A 13,798-nucleotide genomic window follows, 5' to 3' on the forward strand; every position below is an offset into this window, starting at 1 on the left:
CAGAGCAAATTCACTTTTCATACAGTTCACATACATTTTGTCTCATGACATTGACTACAATTTACCACAATGCAATAGCTCCCCTCCCACTTCCTCCCCATAGTTACCTCTTCCCTATGTCCATCCCTCCATGCACTCCTACCCCCTGAGCTCTCTCCCTGTGCATGCACAGCCCTTCTATTCTCCCATGATTGTTCTCTCCAAGAATTGTGTCTACCTAGTGTAAATGTTCACTTCATATGCCTGTTTCTTATTTGAATGAAAGCCACAGGTGTGGGTTCAATTCAAGACCTGATGGGCAGCAAGGGGTCATAGTCTCAGTGGTTCCACCAGGCTCTATCAGACCAGCAAACCTGGTCTCTCCACTTTTTCTTTTTTCCCCAAATGATTTTGAGTTTTGTTCCACATCGTTCTCCCTCTCTATCCAGGATCTCCTACATAGATCTCCCTCCGAGTGGTTGACAGTGATAGCCGGACACCATGTAGTTCTTCTGGTCTCACAGTCATATAGGCTGAGGATCTCATGGTGTACCATTAACTTTTCTTTTAATTTTTATGTTGTCATTATTTTGGAATCAGTTAAATATACCATATATTTCCATAATTGCTTGTGCTTTTAGTTCTTCAAGACATTTTTTCTCATTCTGAGTTCATAAAAGACATTCTTACTATTTTCTCTATTAAGAAATACTGTTTGAATACTGCTTTGTACTTTCAGTCTTTAATTTGTGTCAAATTTAAATATTTACATAAGTTGTATGAGGAGAGCTCTATTTTTCTTATGTCTCCCCATCACCACCACCAAAAAAAAAAGCACTAGTACCAATACTGCATATTGAATCCCCACAGGTTTGGCATGCTGTCTCTATTGTGTGGTCAGTCTATTTTGTACATAGATGTATTTGACCATTTTAGCTCAAATATCACAGTTTAATAAGGGGGCGTCATTCCTCCTCCTCCTTCTTTGGTGTTCTTTTTGTTCTGTTTTCTGGGATAAAAAAAAAGCCTAGGCATAAATGTTTTATATTGTCCTTTTGATGATATCCTTTAAAATAATTTATCTAATGGCTTTTTTCATGTCTCTTGATTATCAGTAATCATAAATGTCACTGTCAGCCTTGATGAATTGGTCAAAAATTGCACAGCTGAGTAGTAGTGTTTGTGAATGTTTCCCCAACCCCTGAGAATCATAATCATGACAGAGAGATTTTACCCTTTCATCATAAGTCTCTAGAAAGTAGTTGTTCATTGTTAATTAGGCAAGGGGCAGTGTCATAGAGAATTAATCCTTGTAAATTGGCTCCTACCTGTAAAGAAGTTTTCTAAGAATCACAAATACAAGCCAGAAGAAAGCCAAAGAAGAAAGATGACACGGACGGTTCTGCTACAGTCATGACCAGGTGAAGCACCTGACATTTGTCCTGAGAGTTCCAGTGGAGTTTCTATACTCTGTCAGTGCCAACACTGCCACTGTACAAAAGTGATGAGCAAATCAGCATGCTAAACACACTTACTGCACACCAGATAACGACCAGTAGTCTGATCCAGAAGACTTGTTTGCCATGATTTCTGGGCTGCATTTGCTAGGAAAAGGTAGTCTGAACAAACATATCAGGAACCCAGACCATGGTGAGCACAGCTCTGCTTACATGTGCAAAAAACAGGGTTATTTTCTGGAAGTTTCCCACAACAGGAGTCCTAAACAACTCAGTAATCCAAGTATAAGGCCAGCCTTGTTTCATCTGATGATATCATTCTCTTCAAGATTCCAAGCATGAACTTTCTCCTTGCTATTCATAAGGTTTTCTGTGGCCAAATTTTTCAGAGGTAGAACTGGCCACATCCTTATTCCTACTTTTCTTAGTCTGGAAGCTTTGCTGAAACCTGTCCATCATGGGTGACCGTGCTGGTATTTGAAATACCAGCAGCTTATCTTCCAGCATCACATCAACATGCAAACTACCACAGTGTGACAAACTGACAGGCAACTCAGTAATCCACATACAAGGTCAGCTTTGTTTAATCTGATGATGCCATTCTCCTCAGGATTCAGAGCATGAATTTGCTTATAATGAACATAAACGGTAGCAACACATAAAACTATGGTGACATTAAACATTGCCCCCAAACAGCATTTTTCTGAAGCTACTGTACTAGTGTCACCGATAAAAGGCAAAGCAGAGTCACCATGATGGAGTGTTAATACAGTAATGTATGAAAGATGAATTCAGTGGTGGTCCAAATTACAAAGGCTAGAGAGAGGAAACTGAGGCCTTGCTGAAACCACCATAACTCAAATAGGTATTACGAAGTAGAAAAAATTATTACTTGCTTGCTTGGTTTTCTCTTCCTCACTAAATTTTAAGTTCCATGAAAGTAGGAACTGACTATTGAGTTCACCATTATACTTCCAGCTCCTGTTTTTTGAGTTTACAAAATATCAGTCTTCAGATCTGCCTGAACCTGCACCTTTCATAAGTCCTTGACTGAGTGACCCATTCAGTGCCCGCCACAGACTCCAGAGCCTGCCTTCAAGATGGAGAAGGCTCTTTATTCTTCTTTTGAAGAAATGTCTTGGAGATTCCTTTTAAATAACTGACTCTACCACTTACTAGCTCTGTGACGTTAAGTAAGTTACTTACTATCTCTGTGACTCAGTTCCCTCATGTGAAAAATAGAGTTAATAGTAGGATTTTTATGTAGACTACTTTGAATAGTATCTGGCATTTGATTATCACCATATGTGCTAGCTATTTTAATAACAGTTTTATTAGTAGAGAGAAAGAGAGATGTCTGTTCACCAAAATATTTTATAAAAAAGAGAGTGAGAAGACAAACCAAGGAGTGGGAGCAATTATTAAATTACTCCTATCTACCAAATAGCTAATACCTACATTATGTAGGGAGCTAATATAAAAAAGATGATTCAACAGAATGCAGAAATCATTGAACAATATCATTAATATCACACATAAATAAAATTATATTGAAGATAATTCAAAAACAATTGCAATGATACACTGAGAATGAATTTCTGAACTGCCAGAAATTCAAGCCAGATTTGTAAGAGGACCTGGAACGAGGGACGTGGGACATGGAACATTGCTGATGCCAGATGGATCTTGGCTGAAAGCAGAGAAAATCTGTCTATGCAAAGGCATTCGACTGTGTGGATCATAACAAATTATGTATAACATTTAGAAGAACAGAAATTACAGAACATTTAATTGTGTTCATGTAGCACCTGTATATAAGCCAAGTCATTGGAAAAGAACAATGTGTGGTTTAAAATCAGGAAAGATGTGCATCAGTGTTGTATCCTTTCACCATACTTATTCAATCTGCATGCTGAGAGAATAATCTGAAAAGCTGGACTATATGAAGAAGAATGTGACATTAGGATTGGAGGAAAACTCATGACACAACCTTGCTTGTTGACATCAAGGAAGACTTGAAGCACTTACTGATTAAGATCAAAGACTAGGACCGTCAGTATGGATTATGACTCTACATAAAGAAAACAAAAATCCTCACAACTGAACGAGTAAGTGACTTCATGATAAATAGTGAAAAGATGGAAGTTGTCAAGGATTTCATTTTACTCGGATCCACAATTAACACCCATGGAAGAAGCAGTCAAGAAATCAAAGGACATATTACATTGGGTAAATCTGCTCCAAAAGATCTCTTTAAAGTGTTCAAAAGCAAAGATGTCACTTTGAGGACAAAGGTGTGCCTGACCCAAGCCATCGTATTTTTAATCACCTCCTATGCATATGAAAGCTAGGCAATGAGTAAGAAAAGCTGGACAATGAATAAGGAAGCCTTTGAATTACAGTGTTAGTGAAGAATATTAAATATACCGTGGACTGCCAGAAAAACAAACATTTCTGTCTTGGAAGGAGTACAGCCAGAATGCTCCTTAAAAAGGAAGATGGTGAGATTAAAAAAAAAAAAAAAAAATTATTGTGATTTGGGTGAAAGTTTACAAAGCAAATCCATTTTCCATACAGCAGGTCATACACATTTTGTTTCATGATATTGACTTCAATTACCCACAGTGTAACAGCTGTCTTCCCACTTCCTCCCCATAATTCCTCTTCCCCTGTCCTTCTCTCCCATGCACTCCCACCCCCCAAGATATCTCCCTGTGCAAACACTGCCCTCCTTTTCTCCCATGATTGAGGACTCCAAGGAGTGTATCTATCTGATATAAATGCTCACTCCATATGCCTATTACTTGGCTGGAAGCCACAGGAGTGAGTTCTGTTCCAGACCTGAAGGGGCCATAGTCTCAGGGGTTTCACCAGGCTTTATTAGACCAGTAAACATTTTTTTTTTTTTAAATGATTTTGAGTTTTGTTCCACATTGTTCTCCCACTCTATCTGGGATCTCCTGCACTGATCCCACTCAGAGTAGTTGACAGTGGTAGCCAGGCACCATCTCGTTCTTCTGGTCTCATGGTCATACAGGCTAAGGATTACATGGTATACTAGTCCCTTGGACTAGTGGTTTCCATGCATCTTTGCTTTTCTTCATTCTTCTTGGGACAAGAAGAGACCCATCATTGCATCTAGATGGCCCCTTGCACGCTTTTAAGACTTCAGTCACTACTCACCAAAGTAGGATGTAGACCAATGATTTTGCATAGTGTGTTATGCCAATTGAGCTTGATGTCCCCTGGGACCATGGTCCCAAGCCCACAGGTCTAACTACTTGCTCCCTCAGGGTAGCTGGCTGTGCCCAAGAAGCCACCACAACCTGCCCCTTGTCAGCTCTATTATACACCCAGACATTCTTACAGCATATAAAATACCCATGTAGGAACATTGTCTGCCAACCCTATACATGGTCATGGGTACACTCCCCGCTGCCTAGACATATCTGATCATTCAGCCTGTTTGCCCATCTATCCTTCTGAAGATGGCGAAACTTTGTCTCCTGTACTTTAATCATGTTACCAGGAGAGATCGGTCCTCAGAAGGACATCATACTTGGTAGACAGTCAGCAAAAAAGAGGATGTGGTTGCAACAAAGGGCTCAAACATAGCAAGGATTGTGAGGATGGTACGGGACTGAGCATCGTTTCATTCTATTGTACACGTAGTTGCTGTGAGTCAGAACCCATTCCCTGGCACCTAACAACAACAATTATAAAGACAGATGGGACAGTGGTAAAATGGGCAAACTACTTGAATAGGCACTTCACGAATGATAATATCCAAATAGTCAACAAATAGATGAAAACATTGTTCAACCTCATTGGTACCTGGGGAAATGCCATACCACTACACTCCCACCTGACTGGCTAAAACTAAAAAGATTTACCAAAAGTTTTGCAGAAGTGAAGAGCAATAAGCACCCTAACAGAGCTGGTAAATGTAAGCATGCTGTATTTCATAATTTAAAATGTTTTTAATAACTGCTTAAATTGGTGAAAACTGTTGAGAACAGTTTAGCATGATAAAGTTAGAACTCACATATTCTATGACCCAGGGCATTCATTCTTAGACCTAATCTCTAAAGATATGAGTACCCATGTGCTCTAGCATACATGTTTGAGAATGTTCAGAACATTGTAAGAGGAAGAAACAACTGAAATGTCTATCAGCAATAAGAAACATTTATACAATTGAATACAATGAAGCAGAACAAAGTACAGTTACAGGAACAACTTAGAATGAAGGCAAAAACCTACACAAGAATGCAAAACCTATAATTCCATTTTTATTTTTTGTTGTTGTTCTGTGCCATTGAGTTGTTTCTGCCTCATAGAGACCTTATGCATAACAGAACCAAACACTGTCTGGTCCTGTGCCAGCCTCATGATCCCTACTATACCTGAGCTCATCGCTGCAGCCACTGTGTCATTCTATCTTGTTGAGGGCCTTCCCCTTTTTCTTTGACCTTCCACTTTACCAAGCATGACATCCTTCTCCAGAGAATGGTCCCTTCTGATAACATGACCAAAGTAGGTGAGATGAAGTCTGGCCATTCTCACTTCCAAGGAGCAAGGCTGCACTTCTTCCAGGATACATGTGTTCTGGTTACCTAGTGCCGCTCTGACAGGAAACATACCACGAATTGGATGGCAGTAACAAATAGGAGTTTATTCTTACAATTTGGGGCTTTAAGTCCAAGTTCAAAGTTCCAGGCTCTAGGGGCTGGGTGAAAGCCCCTCGACCTTGGGGTCCAGCTCTGCCTCCTGCTCCTGGCCCACTGGAGCTAGAGGCGTTTCTTCACTCAGGCAGAGCTGCTGGCTGCTGAGGCTGAGAAGCCCCAAGGTTGACAAGGAAAAAGGCAGAGTCCCGATGTTACCAATCCACACGGCAGGCCATTAACTTAAGTCCACTGTAAGTCCCAAGGTCGGCAGAGCACAGCAGGCTGCTGAGCAATGACACGGCTACATGCAGGGTCCAAGTGTGCCAAAGGCTAGAGACCATTCTCAAAGCTTCTCTTTATATACAGGAAGCAGACCACTTACCCAAAGGCAGCTACTCAGCTGCTTATGGTAGATCCCATCATGGAGTTGATTGCCAGTCTCATCATGGGGAATAACTACCACCAGCTGCCCAGCCACTCAACCAGGCCCAGCCAAGTAGACACACAAACCAAACTACCACAGATGTGTTAGTTCTTTTAGCAGTCCACGGTACTGTCAGCATTTTTCACCAACACCACGACTCAAAAGCATCAACTCTTCTTCGGTCTTCCTTATTCATTGTCCAGCTCTCACATGCTTATGAGGCGATTGAAAACACCATGGCGTGGGTTAGGTGCATCTTAGTCTTCAAGGAGCTATCTTTCCTCTTCAGCACTTGAAAAAGGTATTTTGCAACAGATTTGCCCAATGCAATACGTCTTTTGATGTTAATATGTATTCCATTTATATAAGGTTAAAATAAGGAGCACTGGCGTTGTACCAGTTAAGTGCTCTGCTGCTATTGGAAAGGTTGGTGTTTCCAACCCTCCCAGCTGCTCTGTTCTGGTAGAGCATAGAGCACAGCCTAGAAAACCCTACGGAGCAGTTCTGCTCTGTCACATGGGGCATTTTGAGTCAAAAGAAACTCAACTATGCCTAAGAACAACATATATAAAGTTTTCAAAAATTGCAAAACTTTCATTTGATACTGTCTAGGAAAATTAATACTCTTGAAGTTAAAACCAAAAAATCAAACTCACTACCACTGAATTATCTCAAAAGTATGGCAATCCCAAAGGAAGAATAGAAACCATAGGGTTTCCAAGGCTGTACTTCTTTATAAAGGCAGACTGCCATATATTTCTCCCATAGAGTGTCTGATGGGTTCAAACCTCTGATTTTTTGATTAGCAGTTGAATGCTTTAACCACTGTGCCACCAGAGCTCCTTGAAGGTAGAATAGGGTTAGTCTAAGTGGCAGATAACGCTGTGATTCTTGACTTCTTGTTTTTGTTGTTATGTGCTGTCCAGTTGGACCCGACTCATAACGACCCCTCCTTGAGTTTCCAAGGTGGTATCACTATGGAAGTACATTGCCCAACCTTCCTTCCAAGGAGTGGCTGGTGGGTTTGAACCACCAGCCTTCTGGTTAGCAGTCAAATGCCTTAGGCACTATGCCACAAAGATTAACCAAAACAAACAAAAAAACTCAGCCTTGGAAATCTTATGGACAACTCTACTCTGTTCTACAGGGTCACTAATGGACAACTCTACTCTGTTCTATAGCGTCACTACTGAGCCTGAATCAACTGGATGTTGTTGTTGTTAGGTGCTATCAAGTAGGCTCCAACTCATAGTGACCCTATGTACAATGGAACGAAACACTGTCCTGTCCTATGCAAGCCTCACAATCCTTCCTATACTTGAACCCATCATTGCAGCCAGCCACTGGGTCAATCCATTAAGATTGAGGGCCTTTCCCTTTTCCACTGACCCTCCACTGAATCAACTCCATAGCATGTAACAACAACATTTGCATAATTTGTGATTCCATCAACAATGACCACCGGAATGACTCAGGACTGGATATATTTCATTCCATGGTGCATAGGTCATCATGAGTCAGCTGACTGAAGGATAGTAACAGCAACATCTGCATAATTTATTTGGAATTCTGCAGGAGAGATTTATCCCTCTTAAAAAAAAAAAAAAAGGAAAGAAAAATCTTTTAATTGTGATTTGGGTGAAAATTTACAGAAAAAATCAGTTTCCTCTCAACAATTCACACACTTTTTTTTCAGGCCATTGATTGCAAGCCCCACGATGTAACAGCACTCTTCCCGCCTCCTCCCAGTGTTTCTAGTTTCCATTCATCCTTCTTTCCCATTCCTTCCTGCCTTCTGAACTTTGTCCCTGTGCAAATACTGCCTTTTGATCTCAGGAGAGATTTGTCTCTCATCTCCCCATTTATTATTTTATCATATATACACACACACACACACACACACACATATGTATATATATATATATCAGTAGTAACTTATGGATATTTATTTTATATTTGGGTTATAATCTAACGCTACTTAATTTGTTATTCAAATTATTCCACCTTTCGCCGCTGGCTTCTGTGATCCTTTGACTTACGGTATCAATGTTTCCTGTTTGTGGTTGAACACTTCCTTACTTTCTGTTACTATAAGATGCTCCAAATTCATTTTATATATTTCCTGCCCCAGTCCTAAAAACGTCTCTTTTTCTCTTTTTTTCCCTTTTATCAGTATCTGCAGTGCTTTATTTTTCTTTAAAAGTACCAGATTTCATTTTTTATTAATCACCTGTATTTTCATAGGAAGGAGCTCTGGTGGTGCAAGGCTAAGGCAAATATTTGTATGCTAACCAAAGGTCTGGCAATTCAAACCCACTAGCTGCTCCACAAGGGAAATACGCGACAATCTACTTTCCTAAAGATTTACAGTCTTGGAATGCAGTGGGGGTAGCTCTGAATCCCAATAGACTAGACAGCAGTGGGATTTTTCTTAGGCGCTCCGAAGGAAGGTTGGGCAATCCTACTTCCGTAGTGATACTGCCTCGGAAATCCAAGGAGGGGTCGCTATGAGTCGGGGCCCACTCGACAGCAAACAACAACTGGTGGCGCAGTGATTCCGTATTAGGCTGCTAACTTGGAAACCCCATGGGGCAATTCTCTTTGCTGTAGCGTTGCTATGAGTCAGAACAGACTCTACTGGCAGTTCTCCCCCCCCCCCTTCTATTTTTGTGTAAGTAGTTCTGGTTGCATAGTGGGTAAGGCATTTGGCTGCTAGCCATAATGTCAGCCATTCAAACCCATCAGGCACTCCCATCAGGAAAATCAGTTAATCTACTTCTGTAAAGATGCTTTGCTAGGAGTCAGAATCCACTTGATGGCAGGTTTTTTTTTTTTTTTTGTATATTCGTATATGTTTGTTTTCCCGTTTCTTTATCCTTCTATCATTTTTAATCTTTCTCTTTTTTTTCTTTTTACTAGGTGCTTGAGTTGAACATAAAAGTAAATTGATTTTTAGGAATTTATTTTCAAATAAATATAATTGGATCCAGTTGTTTTTATTGCTAACTTTCAGTTTAATTTCATTGTGATCGAAACTGTGGTTGATATTTATTGATACTTATTCTGTCGTCCTGTACTGGTTAGTTTTTGTAAATGTTTCATATTTTTGTAAATGTTTTCATATTTTTGAAAAGCATTTTCCATTTGTTGTAGTTTTTGCAGATTATACACTCAAAGTCAAATTTGTTCCAGTTTTATAGATTATTAATTTCTTTTCTGCTCTATCCGTTTCTGAAAAATTGTATTTTAAAAATTTCCATAATAATTCAAATTTGTCGATTTTACCTTCTATTCCTAAGTCTTAGTTTTTCTGGTCTCAGCACTTTTACTCATGGTGACCCTACAGGACAGAGCAGAACTGTCCCATAGGGTTTGCAAGGCTGTAAATCTTAATGGCAGCAGGCTGCATCTTTCACCTGTGGAGTGGCTGGTGGCTGGTGGGTTCAAACCAACGACTTCTTGGTTACCTGCCAAACGCTTTAACCACGACACCAGCAGAGCTCCTTGCTTTGTGTTTAGATGCATAAAATTCATCGTTGTAATATTTTTCTAGTGAAGTTTTCTTTTTGTTGACTATAGAATGGCCTTTTTTAACCTATAAATATATCGATATTAATATTGCTTTAATAGGTTTGTCTAGTTTGGCTTTTCCCGCCCCTTTATTTTAAACTTTGTAGTTTGATTCCCTTTTTTTTTTTTTTTTTTTACCCCATAGAAAGCCTTGGATTAAGTGGAGTGGCCAATCAGGAAACTAGCTTTATAATTGTGTTATGTGGGTGGTGATTGAGTTATTACGCCTACAGGGTATAAAAGTAGGGTCATCAGGACTCCATTTGGTGGCTTGGAGGAAGCCATCTCTCTGGGGCTTGGAGAATCTTCATATGGAATCAGAATTTTGATTGGCTGAAGGTAGGTCGGTTTATTTTCCTGTTAGTTTTGCTTGTGAGCGAGAGTTTTTTTTTTTTTTTTTCTAAGTTTGTTGCTGTTGTTATGTGCCGTCGAGTCGGACGAGACTCATAACGACCCTTCCTTGGGTTTCCGAGGCAGTATCACTACGGACGAGACTCATAACGACCCTTCCTTGGGTTTCCGAGGCAGTATCACTACGGAAGTCGATTGCCCCATCGTCCTTCCGAGGAGTGGCCGGCGGATTTGAACCACCAGCCTTCTGGTTAGCAGTCAAGTGCCTTAGGCACTAAGCTACCAGAGGACTAGTAAAAACCACTTGTGGTCCAATTGGTTCTGACTCTTGGTGACGCTGTGTGTGTGGAAGTACAACCCTGCAGCAGCTCCTTGGGGTTTTCAATGGCTGATTTTTCGGAAGTAGGTCTCCAGGCCTTTCTCTCCAGGCATTCATTTCTGGGCGGACTCCCACCAACTTTTCTGTTAGCACCTGAAAACATTAACTCTTTGCATAATCTAGGGACTCCCAAGTTTAAAGAAGTTAGATTTATGGGCTTGAATTTTTTTCTTGGTAAAAATCTCGGATATTTGGTCTCTTAGAATTAGGATGGGTAATTGAATGACAGTTGGGATGGAACGCATACAGCCTTACTTTGAGGATTTGAGGATGTATCATTTAGACTTGGAATCCTTAAACAAAATCATCTTTCTGGGTCCTGAAAGTGTCTGCATTTGAAATTAAGATTTCAGGATAACAGAAGGTAAACGCTTCCTTCCTCCCCACCCACCCTTAAAGCATAAGACACTAAAATGATGACATTTTATATGAGAAAGCACTTTTTCCTGTTAAATCGTCATTCATGTTTGCATTTAATGAACAAATGTAGGTGCATGTCAATTTTAGATTTCTTCCCTGATACATTGTATGTTTGCTGTTAAAGAGATTGAGACCTTTTTGCGATTCCATTTTATAAATAGAATAAATGGTGTATAGAAGTGCTAAGGAGTCCCTAGGAGTTCACCCAGAGGCCAAGGGGGTTGTGGTGGCTGGGAGGTGCCTGGCCTCTACCAGCTCTCTTGGGCTTCCCTCTAGGCAGTTAGCTCCTTCCTGGCAGGCCAGCTTGGTGGGCTCTGTGTGGTCTATAAAATGACTGACTGCTAACCAAAAGGTTAAAAGTTCAAGTTAACTCAGGCACCTCAGAAGAAAGGCCTGGCAATCTACTTAACAAAAATCAGCCATTGAAAACCCTATGGAACCCAGTTCTACTCAGGCACACATGGGATTGTCGTGAGTCAGAATGCACTTAACAGCAACTGGTTTGCATTGCTATAGATTTCTGTACACTGATCTTGTGTCTAGAAACTTTGCTGAACTCTATTTCTAATAATTTGTCTGTTAATGCAAATTGATAGATTGTTTCCAGTGTTTACCTATTAAGGATAATGCATCTAAGCATAAAGTTTGTTGGGCATATGTACACATGTGTGGTGTTCTTGTTAGTTTGTCTACTTGTTGTTTTACATAAGGAGACCTGGTGGCATGGTGCTTAAGCACTCAGCTGCTAACTGAAAGGTCATTGGTTGAAAAATCCTCCAACTGCTTAGAAGAAGAAAGATGTGGTAGGAGAAAGATGTGGCACTCTGTTTCTGTAAAGATTACAGCCCTGGAAACACTGAACCCTATGGGGCAGTTCTACTGTCTTACAGACTCTTTTTTATCGATCACAGGAATTCCTTGTGTGTGTGTGTATAGACCGTATACCATATATATATATATATATATATATATATATATATAATGAGATGATGTTATTTCAAATATTTTTCTGTATATAGTAAGACAATTCACCATTTTTATCTGTCACTGTACTGAAGTATATTGTTAAATTTTTCTGTTAGTCGTTCTTGCAATATCATGATGTAATACTCTTTTAATGCCCTTCTGCATTAAGATTTGATACAATTTTATCCAAATTTTTGTAGCTTTTCTTCTGGTAAAATGGGCCTATCAATTTTCCAGTGCTACATGCTTTCAGTTTTAGGATCAAGGTTTATGCTTTGTTTGCTATGGTGTAGATTCCTAAACCCATAGTGACCTTCTAGAACTGCCCCATAAGGCTTCTTAAGGAGTTCAGGTGGTGTAGTGGATAAGGCATCTGGCTGCTAACCAGAAAGTCAACAGCTCAAACCTACCAGCCGCTCCACAGAAGGAAGATGGGGTGATCTACTTCCATAAAGATGTATAGCCTTGGAAACCCAATGGAGGTTGCTATGAGTCAGAATTGACTGGAGGGCAGTGAGTTTGTTTTTTTTTTTTTTTTTAAATAAGGCTTCTTTTTATGGGAACAGATAGCCAGGTCTTTTCTACTTTGGAGCAACTGGATGGGTTTGAACTGCCCACCTTTCGGTTAGTAGCCAAGCGGTTAACCATTGCACCATGAGGGCTCCTTCTTTTTGTTAGATGCAGTGGAGTCAAATCTGACTCATGGTGACCATATGTATAATGGAACAAAACACGGCCCAGGTCTGCTCCATTCTCACGACCCTTGCTATACTTGAGCCCATCATTGCAGCCACTGTGTCAATCCATCTTGTTGAGGGTCTTCTTCCTTTTCGCTGACCCTCCACTTTACCAAGCATAATATCCTTCTCCAGGGACTGGTGTCTTATTACTCCATGACCAAAGTAGGTGACACAAGGTATCTTATGACAATATTTTTTTGTTTTTCATTTCCTTAATTTTCCTTTGGCGTTACTTTATCGACATTTGAGTTGAGTGCTTAATGCATGTTTTCAAACTTTTTTTTGCATTTCATTTTAGTTCAATTAAATGGTCTTCTTTTTCTGTCTTATGATTTGACTTTAAGTTTTAATTTTGACATTAACAATGCCATACCAATTTTCTTTAGCTTACTGCTACCTCAGTATTTCTTTTATCATCCACTTATTTTAAATGATTCTGGTTTCTTTTCTTTAGGTCTAGTTTAAAACTTCCTTGAAAAGTGACTATGCTCAAGTAGGGTTGGGAGCTATCTGTGAACTCCAGATTGAGAATGAGGAGACATCTCAGAAGGCAGAGTTCCACTCCCAACTGAGGAACCTCATAGAGCTGTAGACTGAGCCAAGACGTGACTCCAAATACCTTTTCCACTGGGAAAATTGCTGACCAAAGTGAAGTCACCCTGGTGAATCAGCAAGCCTGGAGAGGTAATGCATTTGTTTAAAAGTTTAAGTAAGAGTTATTGCTTCACAGATAAACCAACATATTACAATACATTAAAATATGTTTTTTAAAAAATTACTCCCTAGCACTCTCAGGTATCTAGAATAGACCTAAAAGACTTTACTCTGTGGTTTATATTGCAGCC

The 13,798-nt window shown here is 39.9% G+C and overlaps 1 pseudogene; it reads right to left on the bottom strand.

Annotated features, from left to right (window-relative positions):
• Window positions 1-1,220: 1,220 nt before the first annotated feature.
• LOC103194691 lies at window positions 1,221-10,382 on the bottom strand (annotated as a pseudogene).
• Window positions 10,383-13,798: the final 3,416 nt, after the last annotated feature.

The sequence above is a fragment of the Orycteropus afer genome, unplaced genomic scaffold (assembly GCF_000298275.1).
Source record: "Orycteropus afer afer isolate SDZICR_OR568_19922 unplaced genomic scaffold, OryAfe1.0 scaffold00047, whole genome shotgun sequence".
In the NCBI taxonomy this organism is placed as follows: Eukaryota; Metazoa; Chordata; class Mammalia; order Tubulidentata; family Orycteropodidae; genus Orycteropus; species Orycteropus afer.